We start from the raw sequence: 22,677 nt of genomic DNA on the forward strand, positions 1-22,677 counted from the left end.
AAGAGTATATAATGTTTTCAATGGGAATCCCGTCACTTCTTGTTCTATTTGCACCCAGCCCGGGGAGAGACCCTGTTGCCTCCAGTGAACATGGGAAGAATGTGTGCAGCTCGGATGTACCTCTGTATATCTGGTAGTCCTAGGCCTCCCAGTAACGGGGAACGCGTCATGACTTTCTTCTGAATTCTAGGCTTTCTCTTTTCCCACACAAAGGCTGAAATTGCTATTTGCAAGTTAGCAGAGATTTCGGGCGGAATACTGATTGGAAGAGAGCTAACAAGATATAATAAACGAGGGAGCAAGGTCATTTTCACTGCCATTATACGGGCAAACCAAGACAGCTCCTGATTATTCCATCTGCTTAAGTCTTCTTGCAGTTGTTTCCATAACGGTTTGATGTTGGCCTCATACAGCTCAGCAAGTCTCCTAGTTATATGAACACCCAGGTATTCTAAAGTCTTTTGACCAAGTGAGTATATTCGCTCGCTCTAATTCCACTATTTCTATCGGTTCCTCTGTAATGTTTAGGGCCTTAGATTTCGCAAAGTTTATATGGAACCCGGAAACCTCAGCAAAATCCTTTAATTGCTGCAACAGTCTCGGGATCGTGACCCGGGTGTTTGACATAAACATAAGATCATCTGCATGCAATGCGATTTTACGATTGGTTTCTCCGGATTTCACCCCTTCGATATTCCTGTCTTGCCTGATTCGAGCTGCAAATGGCTCTATTGCCATGGCAAGTATTAATGGTGATAGGGGGCAGCCTTGTCTGGTGCCTCTTTCTATCCTAATCTGCCCTGACGTAGAGCCATTAATCAAGAGATTCGTTGATGGAACTTGGAAATTTGCTAGAACCATTTTGATGAAGACTGGACCACATCCAAACTTGTTCAGGACCAGCTTTAGATAGTTCCAGTCCAGACTGTCGAACGCCCTCTTGGCATCTAAAGCAGCCAGAGCGAAACGCTGACCTGTTCTAGTACCCAGATCAATCACATTTACTGCTCGCCTCACATTATCCTGAGTGCTTCTACCAGTGATAAACCCAGTTTGATCAGAGTGTATGATTCTGGGGAGGATCTTCCCAAGTCTGTTTGCCATAATCTTAGCATAGAGTTTTGCGTCTGTATTCAACAGAGCTATGGGCCAGTAATAAGCACAATCTGAGGGATCGCTACCCGGTTTAGGAATCAATAGGGTTAAAGATTTGCCCATGTCTGGGGTTACTGTACCTTCTTCTCTAATACGATTGAATCATTTTACTACGGGTGCCAATAATTGTTTACGAAAAGTTTTGTAAAACCCCCCCCCCCCCCCCACCAGCCCATCAGGTCCCGGGGTTTTATTCAATGGGAGACTAGTTATTGCCTCACTAACCTCTTGTGCTGTTATTTCGGCCCCCAGCTTTTCGTTCTCTGCTTCCATTATCTGAGGCAGGCCTATTTGCGACAGGTAAGATTCCTGAAGATGGGAATCCAAATCGTCTCGCCTTGCCAGGTTAGATTGGAAGTTCGTCATTATTTGTATCTTTTCTTTCTCCAACTCTCAATTCGCCTTGTGAGTCTCTCAATTGTATCACATAGTTACGAGTCTTCTGTTTTTGTAATTTGGCCACTAGAAATGTATTTGCTTTACCCCCGTGGACATAGTAAGATTGTTTAGTACGTAAAAGCGATTGGGCTACTCTATCTGCCATGTAGACTTCCAATTGCGCCCTCATTTTCTTAAGTATCCTAAAAGATTTTTGCATGTGCTTGAGCTTGTGTTGGAGCTCTGCCTCTCGTAATTCCTTTTCCAATTTTTGGGTGACGAATGCCTGCTCCCTCTTATACATCGCTGCCTGCGAGATAAATTCCCCCCGAATGACCGCCTTTCCAGCATCCCATACAGATTTGAAGTCCATCCCTTCCCGATCATTTTCACTAAAGTAAGTACGGATCGCTTCTTCTATATGTCCTCTAAGGGCTATGTCATTTAAGATAAGTTCATTGAGTGTCGCAACGCCTTGTTTTCCCCGTGTTCTGTACCCCCATATCCATGCATATTATCACTGGAACATGATCAGTCAGGTATTGGACCCCTGTAATCTACCTTCCTTATTTGTGGGACCAATGTAGCCGACATGAGGAGCATATGAATCCTGGAGTATCCCCGGTGGACTGCCGAATAGTGTGTGTACTCTTTTTCCTGTTCATGAAAGAACCTCCAGGTTTAAATCACCTCTAGGTCTCTGAAGAGTTTTCCTAAAGCTTGCATATTTCTGCTATCTGCTTCTATTGGAGGTAGGGTTTTGTCTATTGAAGGGTCCATGACACAATTAAAATCTCCCCCTATTATGGTATGTCCCTCACACCACCACCAAACCTATCTAAAATCCCCCGAATGTAGTTGTCTTGATTATTAGGCACATATAAGGCAACAATAGTATATCCTTGCCCCCTTATCCAACCTTTAAGGACCAGAAACCTACCATCAGGGTCAGTGAGTAGCTGCTCTTTTCGGAACCCCAAGGCTCTGTTCAGCAATATTGCTACCCCCTTGGATTTTTTGTTTGCTGAGGCAAAATATTGCTGTGGGAAGAGTCTGTGGGCTAGACGCCCCTCATCTTTCGGGAGGAGATGTGTCTCCTGGAGTATGCCCACCGATACTTTGAGATCCACCAACCTCCCCAGAATTGCTCTACGTTTCGCTGGGGAGTTTAATCTCTGCACATTCAAGGATATTACCACATCTTCATGCATTAGGCCTACCCTTTATAGTTTGCTGAACCCATCTAGTGACCCATGACAGTGGACCCCATTGATCCATTGCCATGACTCTTCTTTTAATAGCACCTCGAATTTGGGACCGTGCCACACACTTCACGTTATTGGACTTTAACTCTCCACTCCTCTTCCCCTTTGATCTTCCTCCCCCCTCCCTTCTCCTCTCCCCCGAATGGCCGTGGCCCAACCGGGCGCTTCCCAATTCTCGATCAGGGTTTTGGGCCATTCCCAACTCATACTTCCTCCTCTGCCTGGGCTTAATCATACCCAGCTAGTAGATCCAAGACGGCTTTCCTCCAATCTCCGTCCCCAATTGTAGATTCAAAATGCAGCTCGATTACCCTTTATCCTTCTTCAGACCAAAAAGCAGAATACCCATTGACTTTCTCCTCTGTTCAGTTGCCCATGACCAGTCATTTCGCAGAAGCCCCAATCGGGTCAACCTTCGAGCTCTTTTCTCAAGGCGCTCCCTCCTCCATTCCCAGTGAGGCTTTGCAACTTTCAGGGGCGTCTGCCGTGAAGTCGAGTCCATTTGCCCTCTGCCATCCTCAATATGTAGTATTGCGATCCCCTCCTCGCAAGTTGAAATCCGGTGAGTTTTTCCTTCCCACTTAAACACGAGGCCAAATGGATAGGCCCATTGGTATCTAACTTGCCTGTCCGTCAGAGCTTTCGTCACTGGTCTCATTAACCTCCTTTTATGAAGCGTTGAGAGAGCCAAGTTCTGAAATAGTTGAACTCGATTTCCGTTAATCGTCAGCTCTGTCTGCGACCTGGCTCCCTTTAAGATTTCTTCTTTCTGGATGAAGGAAGTACAGGCAACCAGTACATCTCTGGGTCTAGCCCATGGGTCTAGCCCCTGGGTTGTTTCTTTTCGGACCAATTCGGTGAACCCTGTCGAAACGGATCTCCTCCGGCAGGGTATCTCTGACGAGGCTGCTGAAACCAAGCTGTAGAGTAGACTGAAGGTCTGCATCTAACACGGACTCTGCTAGTCCTTTAATCCTTATATTCGATCTTCTTGATCTATTTTCTAAGTCTTCAGCCTGTATTTACAAATTATTTGTAGCTCTGGCCAGCTGTTCCAACAGCATGCTATTTTGCTTATTGTCATCTGCCACTTCGGAAAGGCCTCCTTCAAGCACCTCTACTCTTTCTCCAATTTAATTAAGGTCTTTCCGAATGTCCTGCAAAGCTCCTTTTAGCTCTTCCTTCATCTGGGTCATTTGGAGTTGGAATGTGTTCATCATTCTAGTTTCCATTCCCTTCAAACATGATAGTAATTATTCTTTGTCCGAAGCCATGTCAAATGACCGCTCAACGTTTTCCTGGCCCCAACTGTTCGATCGGGTCTCCAGCGTCTGAGATTCTTCTGGTTGTTTATATTTCCAGCACCTCTCTATTCGGGATTCCCGACGAGTAAGTACTCCCTTAGATTTCCTCGGAGCCCCTCTAGGTTTTGTGCCTGGCATCAGTAGTTAGAGTTCAATTCAATTCGTCCTGGGCTTGCAACCACAGCGTATGTCAGTTATGTGCTCTTGCGCTTATGTCCCAGCAGCCAGTCTGGAATGAACTGGGATTGGATGCAGCGAACAACGTAACCAACAGCAAGCCAGAGCCAAACTGTTTTCTGTATCTAGGTGAGTGTCTATGACCAGCCCAGAGAGCCCAGTCTCACAGGAGCCTTAACTCATCAGCTGTTCCTTTGCATGTGGTTCTCAGGTGCCGTCCAAGACCTTCAAATCGATGCCAGCTGTCTCTCTGCCAAGTAAGTCTATCTACCCTGTAAGACTGCACTACTCCTAAGGCCTCCCAAGGGAGGCGTCTCTCGTCAGTCCCGGTCTTCAATCTAATATAATCCACACAGCCGATGGAGTCCGTTCTGATGCACTTCATACAGCTGAGGTTATATTTGGGAAGGTGTTTTCATATTTCTCCTCCATGAGTCCATGCAGAGTCCTTCACTTTGCCTAGGTACGAGGGACAGGGGAGTGGTGGGTGGTGGCGCGTCCTCAACTCTCTCTCACCACGAGAGAAGTGAATTTCGGATTAAAGTACACTTAGTACTGGCTCTTTTCACGCCAGCCTCAGACTCCTTTCCTTTTCTCTGCCGTCTCTGGCCCCACACCACCTCCGCACCTCCCTGGCACTCCGGAGTCAGAAGCGCGCGCTAGGCCAGCCCGGCCGCAGCACATGCCGGGCTCCCGACCCCTCCCCCTCCAAGCCTCGGTCAGCTCCGTGGCCAGTGGCACTCTGGTCCTTCCAATACCGGGGTTCCGCACACTGGATCCTCACACAACGGTTGAGCCTACCGGGGGATGGGCGCTCCGTTTCACTCTGATTCAGTCACACGCGCCACCAGTCCACGCGTTCAGGAGCCCGCGGGTCGCCCGTAGAATCTGTATCCGCACTTCTTAACGTGGACAATTTCCAGGGTGGATCAGTCTATTCCGCTTTCAGTCCGCATCGTCCACAGACGATTTCTAGCCATACAGTCCTCCGCTGCTGCTTATTTCCAGCTTTCTAAAGCTCCGGTACGGACGGAGATCCGAAGAGTACGTCTCCTCTAGGCGGCGGCCATCTTGGAATCCTATGCTTTTGATAGTGTTTTAAAGAAGGTGTGGGGGGACGCCTATCGGGAGAGCCTGGAAATAGTATAGTATCTTTGGGAGGATGGTCATCTTGACTGATTATATTCTGCCCCACCAAGAAATCGGTAGTGGATTCCATCTTTCTAGGTCTCTGCGAATGTTTGCTAGGAGCTGCGGGTAGTTTTCCCCATATAGCTGCCCTATTTTGTGGGTTATTCTTATTCCTAGGTATTTTATACCTGGTCCTACAATCTTAAGTCCCAATAAGTTAGCTTCCCTTTCTATCTTTTCCCTATCCCCCGCCAAAATTAGGATTTCTGACTTTTTCCTATTAATCTTTAGTCCTGAAATGGCTCCAAGTCTTCTAATTCCCTAACCACTGCTCGTAATGTCTTCTCCGGATCTTCTAAGGTTATCAGCATATTGTCCGTATGCTATGCTATTACTTTGTGTTGTGTTCCTGCCATTTCAATCCCTTTGATATGAATGGTTTCCCTTATTTTTATTAAGAAGGGCTCTAAGAAGATAGCATATAATAATGGGGAGAACGGGCAGCCTTGTTTTGTTCCCCTGGATATTCTTATCCTGTTTGTGACCTCTCCATTGACTGCGACTCTACTGGATGGGGAGTTATAGTTCGCCCTGATTCTAGCAATATATTGTTCCCCAAATCCCATACAGGTTAAGACTCTAAACAACATTGGCCATTCTACCCGGTCAAAAGCCTTCTCGGCATCTACAGAGAGTAGTATCGCTGGTGTGTGTTATGCCTATTTTTTCCACTAGGTGGATAAGCCTTCTGAGATTATCATGGGTTTTTCTACCCGGGATGAAGCCTGATTGGTCCAAGTTAATTAGTTTTAGAAGGAGCGGGGATAGTTTTGCTGCTAAGATCTTTGTATATATTTTTGCGTCCAGGTTAATCAGGGATATGGGCTTATATGACTCTGGGGAGGCCGGGTCTTTCCCTGCTTTATGGAAGACTAACACCTTTGCCTCGTTCATTGTGGGTGTCACGTTGCCGCTATCTTTGAATGAGTTTAGGAGCTTAGCGAGAACTGGGGTTAGCTGGTCTGCATAATTTTTATAGAATGGGGCCGTGAAGCCATCTGGGCCGGGTGCTTTATTTACTGGGAGTTCTGTTATTGCTTTTTTAACTTGCTCCTCACTAATTGGGTTCTCAAGGACCAGTCTATCTTCCTCTGATATTCGTGGGATGGGGAGGGCTTTTAGATACGTGTCCTGTGCTTCCACGTCCGGGAGGTCCGAGGAGTATAGCTTTTGATAGTATTCTCTAAATGATTCCCCAATATCTTGTGTGCGCGTCTGTAATTCGCCTTTAGTGTTTCGTATGGCCTTCGTAAGTTTCTGTTTTGCGCAGAGTTGTCTGGCTAGGAGTCTATCAGCTTTGTTTGCTTTTATGGAGTATCTCTGTTTTAGGTAAAGTAAGTTTCTTTCTGCCCCTTTTGTGCGCAATAGCTCTAGTTGGCCCTGTGTGTGTTTCAACGATTTCTTTAATGCCCTAGTGGGGTGGGTCAAGATTTTTCCCACATATATCTCTGTTTCTCCTTAGTGATTATCAACGCTATGATCTTCCCGTGTATAACTGCTTTGAACGCGTCCCAGACTGTGCCCATAGAGACCTCCCCGGTGTCATTTTGTGTAAAGTATTCTTCTATCATTCCTTTTATGGTTTTCCCCGTTATCGGGTCTTGGATTACATCCTGGGGCAACCTCCACCTCCATAGCCTGTTTGTTTTCCCCGGGAGATTTAGGTCGAGCCATAGTGGTGCACGGTCCGAGAGTGCAATCGCTCCCAGTTCTATCCCTTGTATCTTTCCCATAAGACCCACTGATGCCCAAAAGTAGTCTATTCTTGACATGGAATTATGTACATGCGAGAAGTAGGTGTACCCCCTTTGTTCCCCTTTCAGTTCCCTCCACACATCGTTTAAGGCCAAGTGATCCATCTGTTGTCTGAGGCGTTTTGATGGTGCTCCTTGGCCTTGGGTGTTCCCTGTGCTTCTGTCTAGTTGTGGGTTTCATGCCATGTTGAGATCACCTCCCAGGATCACCTCCCCCCTTGCAAAGTCTTCTAGTTTCTCCATAACATCCCTGAGGAAGCCATCTTGCCCCAGGTTAGGTGCATATATCGATGATGGGGTAATGCGAAATCCTTCTATCTCCACAATAGCTAACGCATATATCTCCCTTTATCCGTTAGTGTCCACCAGTTTAGTATCGCTCCCTTCCCTTATCGCTATCAGCAACCCCGCTTTTTTCAGAAGCGGTTGCTTGTGCCCATAATTTGTACCCCCTAATATGAGTTTTCTGTTTGTCCCTCGTCCTGATATGCGTTTCCTGGAGCAGTAATATATCCGCTCTCTCCCTTTTAAGCTGTTTCTCCATTTTCACCCGTTTCGTTGGATGATTCATGCCCCTAATGTTATAGCTCAAAATGCGTATCTTCCCCATTTGTTACGTATTCATGCTAAGTTCTTGAGTCCCCTTTCTTGCCCTATTTTCATGTTTCCAGCCCCCCTCCCTCCCTCCCTTCCCCTTTAACTTGCCCCCCAACCAATAACTTTAAATCAAACAGTTTGCCCCCGAGTTGGGTGAGGGTTCCTAATGTCGCTAGGGCGTTGCGCCCTTCGCTCCCCTCGGGGAGTAATTTTGTAGGGGGATCCAAAACCCCACATTTCCATCTGTCCTTACCGGGTTCCAATCCTGTGGGTTCTACCCGGACCGCCATCTCCATATGATTAGTGGCTGTTACTTTCTTTGTTTCCCCCCCTGCGGGGGTCTTAATTAGGTGTTGTTGCATTTCTGTCCATAATGTTCTTTACCCCTTGATTCTGTCATAGTGGTTTCCTTCGGTTCTCCCTTCCTATGTTTGTCCTCCTTTGTTTGACTGTTTCCCAGCCTCTCGACTTTCTCGCTTATTCTCCCCTGGATTTTGGTTCCTCCAGGTCCTCCTCCTCTTCCTGGAGTCCCATCAGGTTGAGGCCCTCCTCCCATGTGGTCACTCTTCTCTGCTTCCCCTCCCAAGTGAAGATTATCCCAAATGGGAAAGTCCATTTGTAGCAAATTTGTTTCGCCACCAGCGCCTTGACCAGTGGGGCCATAGCTCTTCTTTTTTTGTAGGGTTACCAGAGCTAAATCCTGATATAGTTGTATGTCTTGTCCATTTATTCTGATATGTTCTATTTCTCTTGCCCTCCTCAGTATCTGTTCTTTCTGTGGGTATGAGGACAGAGCCGCAAGTACATCCCTTGGTCTTTCTCCCGGTGCTCTTGTCCTTTTCGGTCTTACCTAATGGACTCTGTCTTTCCAATTTCTTCTATCTCTTGGGCGCCTAGGACAACTCTAAAAACTTCTTTTACTGCTAGTTTTAGGTCTTTATCGAGAACGGATTCCGCCATGTTTTTGATGCGTATGTTCGACCTTCTGGAGCGGTTTGCCAGATCTTTGCACTGAATTTCCAGGTTGTGGGTAAGTCTTACCAGGTGGTGTTGTGTTTCACTGACTTGTTGCTTTTCTTCCTCGGTATGCTGGATTGATCTCTCTATTATGTCCGTTCTCTCCTCTAATTTGGCCATGTCTATTTTCAAGTCCTGCACCGCTTGCTTCATGTCATCTTTCATAGTTGTGAACTGTTCCTGTACTGTGGACATGAATTTTTCTTGCAGGTCCTGGAACCAAGTTTTCATATCTTCTCTCGTGGGTGGTTTTTGGTGGACGGTAGGAGTATCGCCCTCCCTCTGTGGATCCTCCTGGGTTTTACCCCTATGTTGTGTTGAGCCCTCCGTCGATCACATTTGTAGGATATTTGCGTCTTGTTTCGAGGGTTGTGGTGTTTGTTGCGTGGCGTTGGTTTTCCCTTTGGCTCTTGACATATTTTGCCTTTCTGGGGTGGCGGCGGGGTTTTTAATGTCCTCCTGTCATGGTGATGCTATTTGCTTGGCGACCCGTTGCTTTGATTGCTCAGAGTTGTTTATGCGATCCTGTCCCCTTATGATTCTGGACTTGTGTGTTCTGTTGTTTCCCGTCCACCCCGTATGGTCCTGTATCCTGTGAGCTTGTATTAGCCGGGGTGTTCCTGGTCTTTCCTTTCCTTGGTTGCTTATTGTATTCCCCCTTGTATGCTCCTCTTGTTCCCTTTTTGTTTTCTTGTTCCTCTTTTCCTCCAGTTCAAGGTCCACTGTGCTTGCTTTTGTTTGCGTGTGGGGTGGGGCGGGGTTGTCTCCTTTATGTTGACGCCACTCCTTGCCTGTTGTACATAGTTTGTAATCTTATTCCTCTAAAAGTTAGATGTCTAACTACAGGCCTTCATTATAGCTAACTAGGACGTGCCCCGCAAGTGCCTGTTGGAGCCTATGTGAAGCCGTGTGAAGCTGCGAAAAGGCATCTACTCTACGCGCCTTTCACAAGCTGTTTTCTTTGTGAGCCATGGTGCATTCAATCTTAACAGTCATCACCCTGACAAGTTGGTTAGACTTGGACTTTTTGGACTTTTTGAATTTGGACTTTCATAGTGCGGGTATTTAAATCTGCTTTCCCATCTCTTTCAGTGTTCCTACTGCCCCCCGCACCCCTGCAAGGTACACTCACTATATAAGGCAAGGATACGCGCCCCTGAAGTGCCCCGCAAGTGCCTGTTGGAGCCTGTTCGAGCTCTGGGTGGCTCGCGACTCGTAAGTGTTTTTTTTTTTTCTTTTCTTGCACTATTCCCGCACTGCTTACTCTGGTACAGTTCTCTTGTAGAGCTCACATCATAGGTGACACGTATATGCCACGATTGTATTCATTAGTCAGTTTCAGTTTGTTGACATGCTCATGATTCGCAGCACAGTGGAGCAGCACTAACATTCATTATGCTATATTATGTTGCTTTATTCATAGAGCTCCAGGCGCCGCCCCATGCTGTTATTTGGTGATTACGCACCATTTGTTTTTGTAGGCTTTTTCCTTTTTTTTTTATCTCTTTTTGCCAGTTGCCACTTGCAAGCATCTCTTGCACACATTGATTCTACACAACAAATGTCTCTCCCTGTCAGGCCAAGAAAATCTCTAGAATCCAACACTCCTCTCATTCAAACTCACTTATCTAACTTTTTTCAGTCGGTACAAAACAAAAAGGCTTTCACAGCTGAAGACTCTAATGCTTCGGCCTCACTCCAAATTGCACAAGCGTCGACATCTTTGCTGGCGTCAGTCGCTGATCCTCTAATAGTAACTTCCAGTGCGACCACACAGTTCACTGACCCTCCACCCTCTAAATCTGCCACTCTAGCAGCTGAGGTGTCTTGCATTATGCCAGGCGCATCAGTGGTTGCCACAAATTGTCCTTTCAAAAAACCTGTGATAATAACAGTGAATCCTAAGGTCATATAGTCTTGCGCCCATGATGTACTACCTACCTTTGCAGATGTACCTGCTGGTATGAAGCTCATCATGGGATGGGTCAGTGATGCCTCCATAAATGGGCAAGTAAGAATTAATCGTTCATTTCCTATGAATTATTTTTACCAAATTCCAGCTTCACGTAATTTTATCTCGGAAGATGTGGGATGGGTCAGGCTTGCAAATTGCAATAACAATACTATGCAAGCTTCAAGCTTTAATTTCAAAACTACTATGGGATCACCAAATAGAACTTTCCTCACTTGGCCTCGAATTACAGGCTTTTTCCTCGATGGATGATTCAACCACTTTTATTGAGCTCATGCCAACTCCCAAACTGGATATGGTCACTTTGGGAGCAGTTGTTCAGCAGCCTAATGCTTTCAATTCTGCATTTCTATATCAATTGGAATCTTTTGCCAACATCATAAAGGGCTTAGCCTGGTTGGACCCATATAATAAATTGTTTTCCAATGACGGCAATCCAGTGTCAAATTTGTAATTCACGCCCCTTCTTATAACATCTTGGAATTGTTGCGGCCTAAAAAAATGTACTCTCATGGCATGGCTCGCTATCTTCATCTAAGTCTCTGTCTCTTATTCTTTTACAAGAGACTATGTGCATGTCCAATATTCATTTAGACTGCTTCACTTCTTAAACACACTATGCCAAACGCGGCCTTCTTGGACGTCCATCTGGGGACTTATCAATACTAATTCTCAACAGTTTGAGATTCACATCCAAGTGCATCCACTCCTCTGATGACTTCCTGATTATTGAAGTGATCTTTGAAGTCCTCACCTTTATAGTCTGTTAATTGTCTCGTTATATTGGAACCCGAGTGCTCTATGCCAGGATACCATATTTGCTAAACTAACCTCTGCATTATTGGATGCACTATTATTATTTTTTTTCACTTGTTTGCAATAGTGATTATGAAATCATTATTGGAGGGGACTTCAACTCGACTCTGAGCCCAGAGGATTATATCAAACTAAAGGCGGGCAAGGGCGCATATGCTGACTTAACTCTAGCGAGAGGCAGATGCTGGACACAATTCCTCAATAGTTGGGAAATACATATTGTCCCATCTGCCTTGCATGTCTCTATTGCAACATGGCCGAGAGGCACATGTAGATCAATTAGACTACATAGGTGTTTCCCGTCTACTGTCTGGCAGCTGTGACGCAACTGCCATCTCTAATTCACAATTCAGTGACCACATGGTCTTGATTGCAATATCTCTCTCCCAGTTAAGTGTTTCAATTCACTGCCCGCTGTATCTTTACCACAGACGCACCAACAATCTCTTTCCATTTGATGGAACCCAGGCCTTTGCAGACAGCTCGCAGCTCTGGTCAGTCAGGACCTTTGGGTCATCAAGGATGACTCAGGAGGAAGTAGATAAGTGGAACACGAATATGATACAATCACATCTTCAATTTTTAGCTTGAGAAGAACAAAATATTAAGGTTCCTCTTTTCCCCAATAAATTTCACAAAGCAATTGCTCTGCTAAAAACTTCCAAAAATAGAGACCTTAGACAGTTAAAGTATCTGCTTAAACCTTTGTCACTAAATGCTTTTGCCAGAAATAAAATCATATACAGATATAAAATAGACTTAAAGAGGATTCGATTTAAATGCCATATGCAAGAAAATCAGAACATGATCCTTTATGTATGCAATCGCAATCCCAAGGAAATCTGGGCCACATTGCGCAATCCCGCTGGCAACCCCAAATCTATCTTTGACTCTGCCATTACTGGTGACACTTGGGCCAATTTTGTCAAGGCCATGTATTCTTTACCACATGGCTTTGTGACCTTTGGTGCACCTACCCTTATCAAGTGTATTCCCACAAATTGCCCTTGGTCAGTTGTGGATATACAATGGGCAATTAAAAATCTTGTTTTCCAAAGCAGCAGGACCAGATGGTCTACCGCCTTGTCTGTTTAAAGATGGCCCTTTTTTTGGGTCAAACTTTTCAAACTAAGATTTGACATCTTCCAAAAAAAGCCGCTCCGCCATCTTGGTTGACATCCATCATCGTTCCCCTGCACAAGAAGGATCCTATCAACGACCCCTCCAACTTTTGACCCATTGCATTGATTGATGTATCAGCTAAATAAAGTCTTTGCCTTTCTGATCCTCAACGAACTAGAACATTTTCTTTCATCACATCACACGCTGTCACAAAATCAGGTTGGATTTAAAAAAACATTAGGTAGCACACTTAATGCCACTATTTTAGCCCACCTTTTTTAGCCTCCTCCCAACAGTCACTAAATGGCCCAATTTATATGGCATCATTGGACCTATCCTCTGCCTTTGACAGCGTTATTAGTCATTTTGTAGAAGAAAATGCTGGGCTATGGCATTCCGTCTCACATAGTTGCCATTATTGTTCTTTTGCACGATTAAACAAATTACAAAGTCTGCATCAATCAGTCCGGCCTGCTTATAGACGCAATACCAACAGAAATTGGAGTCAAGCAAGGATGCAATTTAGCATCGGTACTTTTTAATCCGTACCTTGCTGATGTTGACCTAATCTGGAATACCTTTGACATCTTTCCAAGAAAACTAGGAGGCTCTCGCCTGCACTGGCTCGCATATGCAGGCAACATCATTTTGTTTGATCGTATACCTTTTGGTTTACAGAATAAACTTGACCTTTTTGTCCTCTTTTTGCGAACAGAATTTACATATTAACTCCACAAAATCAAATGTCCTCATTTTTTCAAATAAGACAAAAACATGCACCTTCAAATGGTTCATTGATCACAATCCTATTCAGCATACCCTGGGTTTGAACTACTTTGGCTTTAATCTCTCGAATACCAACTCATTAAAGATGTGGCAGAGTTCTCTTAGCATCAAAATTGCACCACTTACAGCTCAAATGAAATTCATCCTCCATCGGCACTGTAAATTCTCACTTGCACCTCTACTAGATTTTGACGTCCTGAAAGTGGAGGCGATTATCCTTTATTAAATACACCTATGTCTTCTGGATATTGGAGCAATCATGAACAAGCTCCAAGGTCATATTTGGAAAAAAGTGTGCTTGGACTCTACATGGCATTGCTTATGTCATTCACATGCATGAGCTTGGCCTTTCATCCTTAGCATCCAAATTCCGGTAGAGGAGGCTATCTAATTATGCCAAAATGCTACAGCCTCCGGCTAACTCGTTCTATGAGGATTTGGCAGCAATGCTGCTACAATCGAATCCAGTATCGATCGCCAATTTTAACAATCAAATGAAATCCTTGTTTGCCTCCATTGCCATGGAGCCAGATTACCTTATTGTACGGCCGGCATCAGTCAAAAAAAGACATCTGCAGTATGACTGCTCAAATATATACGACAGCATTGCAGATTATCAATCCTTGACAGAATATGCCAAATTCAGGCACAAAAGTCATCCCCGCCTCTCCTATTTGACTTGCTTTCCATGCACGAATTCTCAATCTATGAGATTCAGATTGGACCCATTGCATACCAATGTGCACATCAAAAACTGGAAATCGAAGAAGGATGCTGCACTAGGCGGTGCATGTCTTTTGTGAACTAGTTGATTAACAAGAAATATTAAAGCATCTCACAATATTTTGTGAGTACTTTGGTGTGCAAAGAACAAAAATGCTTGACAAATTCATGGGGGATTAATCAATGTACTTCTGCAACTTATTGTGGACACGCTGTATGTGGGGCTGCAACAACTTAATTATTTCTTTGGTGCGATTGCTTCATTTTATTCAGGGTAAATTACAAATTACATGAATTCATCTTGGGAATTGAGGACCATATTTTTGTTAATTTTTTAATAGAAGCTTTTTTTTTTACTCTTCAGACCATATTAGTTGTATAATGATGTTTAACGGGTACCCAGCCTTAAGGCATATCTCTGCCACTTCTGAGTGCTCCCATTATCATTAATTGTTCTATTTGTCTTTTAATTCTCAAGGTCTCTTTTCTCTTTTTTTCTTTCTTTCTGTTTTTTGTGCAATACTGTGCATTTGAGTTCTTGATGCATTTCTGTGCACGAAATTTGTTTTCCATTAATGTGTGTCCATACATGTAGTGGATGGTAGCATCAATTTGTACACCATTTTGAATTGAGTTTAGCCCTCATGATTTTATCCTTGTTTGTCTAAATATGTCATTGGTTAGTTTTATTTGTCCAACTGATGCTTGTATGAATTGTATATGGAAATTGTGTATTTCTTGTATGTTTCTAAAGGTGCATGTGCGCCAAACACACACAAAAAAAATGATGGCTAACTAGCATGCTGGGTGCTATATTCCAGTGACAGTGCAATAGCATAGAGAATGCAGAGCACACCTCCCTATAAGGTTAGAAACTCTTAATTCATAATTTAAGTCATCTGGACACTGTTTTTCTTATATATTTCCTAAAGAGTGGGCTCCTGTTTTGTTGTGAAAAGACCCATTTCGAGTGGATTGTGTCCTCCCACGTATTCCTCATCTGTGTTCTATAATATTCAGCTGCTTTGGAATTTTTGTTTTGGCAAAGGTCTCTGCGTCGATGAAGTTTACTCGATGTTCTTCGAGGGCCTCCAACTCGAGGATGATGACATGGAAGGCATAAAAATAGCATGTGGAGCGCCCGTTGGCACCAGTTCCGTTTTTCCGAGTAAGCTTACGCTTCGAGAACTATGGCACGCTTCAGTATTTCCTTCGCGAAAAATACGAAAATGTCATTGTCTTGGACACTACCCCGAAGGCCGGGTTTAAAAAGTGTCAAGACTGCGATGCCAAGATATCACTGACCGATCCGCATCAAGTAGGTTTGTGGTGTCTCGGTGTGGAGCACAAGACCTCGGCCTGTTCAAAATGTCAATTGATGACCGTAAAAGCTGTGAAGGAGCGTAAGGGGGTATTCGTGATAGGTTGATTCCCTAAGAAATCCCCACCGACTAACCTTCTGACGATGCGAGAGGCAAGACTCCTCGAAGAAAGAAAGCAAAAAGGTCCAGGTCAAGGAGTGGCTCCCACCACCCTTCGTCGCCGGGGAAGTCCAAGAAGAGGCACATAAGTTGCCTGCTTCAACGTCCTCGTCCGACTCCTCTCGTGAGAAAGCTATATTCTGTCCTACTAAGGCCTCCACACCTGCCGAATGGGAAGCATTCAGGCTAGAAATGCTCAAAATATTTGAAAAACAGAAACCCTCGACAAGCCATGCTCCTACCGTGCCTTCTAAAGCCGGTAAGGAAAGAGCTAGAGCCAAATCCTGGCGCACTCGAGCCCAGGACGAAGGCCAGATCCACGTCGACGTCCGTTGATGCCTCGTCACAATGAGAAATCATTGAAGCATCATTCGAGTCATAAGTCGAAAAACAAGTCGAGGTCGTCTGCGCCATCAGCACCATGGGGCCCATCAACACCAGTGATACCATCAAAACCTTTGGTGCCATCAAAGTCAAACGCCTTTGTCAAGGACTCTTTTGAGCGTCAGACTCAAAATATTTTAAGCCTTAAACGCCTTTACTGGAGAAAATGTTCGCTCTTTTACCAAGAAAGGATTACTTTAAATATCTGACCTCTATTTATGAGGACAATGAGCCATCTGATGATGCGCCATTTGGTTTACAGTATGTCACACCAAATGTCCCTGATAGTTTTATGTCAGAGGAATCCAGACTGAAGGAATTGTATGAATATTTGCAAACAAAAACCTGAGTTTGATGAACATGCATGCCTTACTCAGGCAGTTGATGTCTAAGGTAGTAGATTACCTGGGATGGATCAGACCTGTCCTCCCTTCGAGTAGGATGACCTTACAGACATCCTAAATAACGGTCCTCAAAACGATCCTATTTTACCTTCCACATTGCTCTTCAGAAATGTGTAAGTGCCAATTGGGAAACACCAGAGTTAAGTCCGATAGTAAGTAAGAACTGGACAATAAAATACTGACCATAAAGTAGTGACCCCAACTACTTATCGAAACACCCTACCCCAGAAAGTCTTGTAGTGCAGGCAGCAACCGCTACCTCAAAATAAGCAGCTTATCCAACCATCCCACCGGATAGGCATGACAAATGGGTAGATGCCTGGGCAAGAAAAGTTTTTTCTGCAGGGAACATGGTTCTTAAGTCAGCCAACTCCACATGTGCCTTGGCAAAGTTTTCATACACTCTGCGGGACTGCATTTCTATGGTTGCTGAGCATATTCCCGAAGGGGAGGAAAGAGATGGTTTCTTGACCATTGTCTGTGATGGCAAGGAAGCCATGTGCGAGTCTCTTTAGTCGGCTCTGGATTCTGCTGACAGCATCCGCAGAGCCACGGCGGCAAGCACCGTAATTCGCAGATTTGCGTGGTTAAGGAAATGGATTTGCACCGGACGTGCAGTATAGAATCCTTAACTTGCCTTTTGACGGGTCTCTTCTTTTTGGCAGTAAGGCTGATGAAAGCCTTTTCGAAGCTGCAGACCTCAAAGGCGGCAGCCAAATCTTTGGGTGCCGCTTTTGGTCAGCCTCAGCTTTTTTGCCCCAGTGGACAGTCTTGAAGGGGTAGATCCTTTCGCTACTACTCAGTTGGAAGAGCGAGAGGAATGCCTGGCCAAAGAGGCCAAATAAGATTCTGTCGTGGTGGATGAGGATGAGGTGCAAAGCCCGCTGAAGCAGGGGCATCTTTACCAACAGCCAAAGCTTCAGCCGCCTCAAAACCTCTAAGGTCTTGAGTCACGACGCCCCTGTAGGAGGCAGTCTGTCTCAGCATCTGAAAGAATGGTGAGACATTACTTCGGATGCTTCGGCATTAGAAACCATAGCGCAAGGTTACTGCCTTCCCTTCATTTGGAGACCTCTGAACCATCCACTGGGGAGTCATTCTTTGAAAGATCCAGATCCTTGTGCAGGAAATGTTGACCCTGCTAGAGAAAGGTGCTATAGAACCGGCACCTGTAGCGGAGAGGAACAAAGGATGGTACACTGCATATTTCCTAATCCCCAAGAAGGACTGAGTCCCATCTTGGACTTGAGGTACTTGAACAAGTTCCTCAGGAAGGACAAGTTCAAGATGGTCACACTTTCTCAGATCCTTCAGGCCCTCCAACTCCAGGATTGGATGGTTTCATTTGGACCTTCAGGATGCTTATTTTCATGTGCCAATCCATCTCAAGCACAGAGCACCTGAGGTTCGCCGTTGGCGTTTCTCATTATCAGTTTCAAGTTCTGCCATTCGGGCTGACCTCCACCCCAAAGGTATTCACCAAACTGATGGTGGTGGTGTCAGCGAGTCTCAGGAGAGGGGGGGATTCACGTCTACCCCTACCTGGATGATTGGCTGATCTGGGTGCGTTCCCCGAAAAAGTACTGGATCATCTAAACATCACCTGCCACTCACTTGACAGACTGGTCTTCTCCCTCAATTACATGATGTCCCATTAGACACTGTCTCAAAAGCTCCAGTTCATCAGGACTGTACTGGATACATCCTTGGGAAAGAGCTTGCCACCCGAGGTGAGGGCTCAAGACATTCTGCAGATGGGTCTCCATGTTTGAGTGCCCAGCGTCTCCAAGCCTTTGAGTTTTGTGGTTGCGCAACCTCATGGTATCCTGCATTTGTCTGGTGCCAGAGGCTCCCCTGAGAATGAGATCCCTTCAATGGGCTCTTAGGACACAATGGTCTCAATTCTCGGGCAACAGTCAGACCTACTTCAGGTTCCAAGCCAGGTCGCACAGGATCTCCTGTGGTGGGGCTGTGAGGACCACATTCTAAAGGGAGAACCCTTTTGGCAACCATGGCCAGGGATAACAGGAGTGACGGATGCCTCACTCATGGGGTGGGGAGCCCACGCCAACAATCTTTCAATCCGGTCGTTGGTCTCACATCAATCTTTGGGAGCTGAGAGCAATCACACTTGTACTGAAGGTTTTTCTGCCTTCTGTTCGGGGAAAGAATGTCCTGATAATGACGGACAACACAATGGCCATGTACTACCTCAACAAGAGAGGTGGTGTAGGGTCACTACCTCTGTGCGGAGAGGCAATGCAGCTCTGCTACTGGGCAATTCAAGAACCGTCCACCTAGCCGGAGATGACAACACGGTGGCGGACGTTCTGAGCAGGCAGAGCGCAGTCTGCCACATGTGGGAACTAGATCAGGAAGTCCTTCAAGAGATCTTCACCCTTTGGGAAATCCATCAAGTGGACCTGTTCGTGACCAGTGTCAACAGGAAGAGCAAACTGTACTGCTCCAGGGAATTTTCCCAAAGAGGAGCTCTAGGAGCCGCGTTTGTGGTGTACTGGGAGTTTCCACTCCTGTACGTGTTTCCTACAGTCCCCGTGATCCCTCACGTGATCAGGAGGAGGAGAAAGTTCGGGAAACACATTATCTTATTTGGAGAGGACAGCGTGGCACCTGGACCTACTGGACATGTCCCTCTGCCCTCCAGTACGTCTTCCACAAAGAGAGGACCTTTCGGAGGGTTGGGTTCTCCCATCCAGAGGTCAAGACACTCAGCCTTCACAAATGGATTCTGAGAAGCTGAGATACAAGGATTGGGACCGCCCAGATGACTTAATGGAGATTTTGCTTTCGGCCAGAAGGCCAGCAACAAAGCCCTTGTACCGCTGCTGTTGACACTTTGCTATGCAAAACACCAGAGGTGTTATCCTGTCTACTGTATCTAGCCAATCTGGGGGTCCAGGTTGGGACCATTAAAGGTTATTTGGCGGTGTTATCCATCTTCAAGCGCTCGTCTGAGGAAAATTCATATTTTAAGATAACTTTGGTGATACCATTTCTGAAGGGACTCACTGTGTTCCCTCCGTCCCCTTTTCAGGTTAACGTTTGGTGTTAAAATGTCTTGTTTGCACCATTTGTATCTCTCTATTCATGTGCCTGAAGGTTACTAACTTTCAAGAGCATCTTGTTGGTAGCACTAACTTCAGCCCGTAGAGTGAGTGAGTTGCAGGCACAAAACTCTAAACCACAATTTACTGTGTTTGACAAAATCCAGGCCGTCCTGAGGGTTAAGCCTTCATTTCTACCCAAGGTAAATTCAGACTTTCATTTAGGACAAAAGATTGTGTTACCCATGTTCTATCCGCCACCTCATCCTGGCAAGGAGGAGAAGAGGTTGCACAGGCTCGATCCACATAGGGCTCTGAGCATCTGCATTTCAAGGTCTTCTATCTACATCTGGATGATCAACTATTCATAGGTTATACAGGTCATAGACTGGGTCAGGCTGTAACAAAGCAAACCTTTTCCAGATGGATTATTCTAGCGATTTCAGAATGCTACATGCTGGCGGGCAAGGATCCTCCAGAAGGCTTGATGGCCCATTCCACTAGGGGCATGGCTACTGCCTCTGCTTTGCAAAGAGGTGTTCCTATTAAAAATATTTGTGGGGCAGCTACGTGGTCCACAATACACACTATCACTAAGCATTAGTGCCTTGAATCTTCCCTAAGTTAGGATGGAAGCTTTGAAAAGCTGTCCTCCATTCTGTTCATGTAAATCATTGATGATAACATTCGTACTCCTTCCGCAAAAACTTAAACTGCTTTGGGAGTCTATCAAATATGAGAAATACTTAGAAGGATTCGATCCATTCGAAAAGCAAGTTCCTTACCCTCTGGTAACGTTCTTTCGACTGGATGTTCCTCCCATGTATTCCTCATCGCCCTCCCAGTAGAATTTCCGATGCTATTACAGCTTTTTCTCCTTCAAAGCCTAGTATGGTCAACCTGTTGTTGATGCGGGTACTTCAGAATGACAAGATAAAACAGAACTGAAGCCAACTGGCGCTTCGCATGCTACATATGCCTTTGTTGACATCCTCGAGACTGAGGCCATCGAGTCAACACACAGCGCCCTCTGCCGCAATTTGTTTCCCGAAGCAGCTGAAGCTGGATATTATATATCAAAGATGAGGAATACGTGGGAGGAACATCCAGACAAAAGAACGTTACCAGGGGGTGAGTAACTTGTTCTTCTCTTGTAGGAGCTTATCTCAAAATTATCCTGACAAAGTTAAAGGTTTTGAAAAGTATTCTCTGTCAAGAACTGCCGGGATCTTAAAAATATCCCTTACCGCATTCCCAGGCAAGTGCCCATGCTCCTCTGTTCAATTGTTCCACGCACATTAATGAAATTCCTTGCAAGGCTTCACAAGACCTTTACGAACCGTTAGCCAGGTGGAGAAGACATTACCTTACACTAAACAGGTTTTATTTTACCATCGGAGTCTAGGATTAGCTGTCTCTTCTTAGTTGCCATTACTCACACCCATGTTGTAGGCCAGCCTTTTCCAGTCTCTTAAGGCCTTTTCACGTTTGTTCGTGCAGGCTTTCTAGATGCTATGCTGTCACTACTGTTTATCAGGTGTCTTTAGGACTCCTATAGTACCTGCTTGTAGAGGCAGAACCTCTCAGCTGGGCTTACACTCTGCCTACCTAATGGGACTTCCTGTAGGATACATCCTGTTCTTGACCCCTCCCTCAATTATGTGGTAGACTTCGCCCTTCTTTCTTCCCTCTCTACCGTCGTCAAAGGAGCCACCAACATTTCTTCCAATTATTTAGACTTCTGGATGTCTTTTTTGCCAATCGAATAATTCTATGCAGTTGTGCAACCATTTATGATTGCCCAAATTGATGTGGAGAAGGCCCCTTGTTACAGGGGTTTCTTAATCTGTACTACTGCCTCTTCAGATTATATTTAATCCTGCAGTGAAGCTGAAGCGGAGAAAAGGAAGTTTGATCATGCCTCCTTTCTTTTATTTTCCCTGCATTGGCTCCCATTGGAAACACACATTTTCTTCAAGACCACTTGCATTATTTATAAAGTGATCTGGTTGGGAAAAACATTTTAAAGAGGTATAACCTATTTTAGGTAGTGTCCACATTGTGGTATATGTGCAATGTGATCTCTTTATAGGGATTTTCTTATTGGCCCGTTACCCTTTTGGGATAGGTTTGTGCAGGCCCAAATTGATAAACCTAGTAAATATCTGTTTAGCCTCACTCCCTTGCTTTACTTATGTTTGGAATGCTCTGAGGCTGTCTGCTGGTCTAGCTTCTCACATTTTTGTCTACCTTTATTTTCATTTAAAACTGCCCACCTTAAGTGGAGTGCTAAAGGCACATGGTATGTCACTTACTTTTTAATTTACCTTTTGTTTAACTGTTAGATTGTTTTATAAGTGCTGAAGAGGCTGGTGGCCTTGTGCCTATTTTTAATAATTTGTTTTGGTTTACTGTAATAATGTCTGCTCTTCCCTTTTCACCTGAATTTGTAGCGCTTGATGTTGTGATCTTCTTTGTCCTCTCCATTACATAGAAGTGAAACATGAAAATCTTCAGAAAAAGCAATTCAACCGTAATAAATATTCAGATCCTCTAGATTATGGCAGGAAATGCCATCATAATAATGAATAGGCTCCAAGACAGTTAGCAGACTAAAGAAAAAGAAGACAAATAAAATATGGCAATTTAAAGTACATAGTAGACCTGCAAAAAGGTAGCCATGCACATAAGTTAAGACTATGCTATGAAGTAAAGGGCTAGACCTCAAAATGATTACTTGCCCAGAAAAGTCAGGCAAGGTGATGTCAGTTACTGCTTTGTTTAACAAGTTGCGGAGTGTGGCGAGGAGTGTTTTTGTGTTCGCTGTGTTTGCTGTTTGCGGTAAGCGGGACTCCCTCTAACGTTGCTGACAGTGGTACTTTGTAGTGGGACAAGGGATCGCTCCCAAGTCTGAAGTCTCTCGAGGACACTGTTTCAAGTTATTTGTTCTAAGGTTCTTTTCTTTCTGCTGCGAATTGTTGCCCCTGCTGGTGGGCAGTTTATCCCCCTGTGAAAATGCCAGACAAAGCACCCTGCAACACAAAAAACGATAACCTGCGAATGCAAAGCCATATTTAAAATCAAAC

At 44.9% G+C, this 22,677-nt stretch overlaps 1 protein-coding gene across 9 annotated transcripts in view; it reads left to right on the forward strand.

Moving 5' to 3' along the window:
* The window catches only part of ATP6V1A (ATPase H+ transporting V1 subunit A), a 1,210,625-nt gene that overhangs the window by 243,182 nt on the left and 944,766 nt on the right, over positions 1-22,677 (forward strand). For 5 of the 9 annotated variants that reach the window (XM_069635872.1, XM_069635874.1, XM_069635880.1 and 2 more), the window contains one exon: positions 9,931-10,053. The exons of the other annotated variants lie outside the window; for them this stretch is intronic. The gene's annotated coding sequence lies outside the window, so the exon portion shown is untranslated. The remainder of the gene's footprint in view (positions 1-9,930; positions 10,054-22,677) is intronic. 9 annotated transcript variants of the gene reach the window in all.

This window comes from Ambystoma mexicanum, chromosome 7p, assembly GCF_040938575.1.
Source record: "Ambystoma mexicanum isolate Mex_15411 chromosome 7p, UKY_AmexF1_1, whole genome shotgun sequence".
NCBI classification, from domain to species: domain Eukaryota; kingdom Metazoa; phylum Chordata; class Amphibia; order Caudata; family Ambystomatidae; genus Ambystoma; species Ambystoma mexicanum.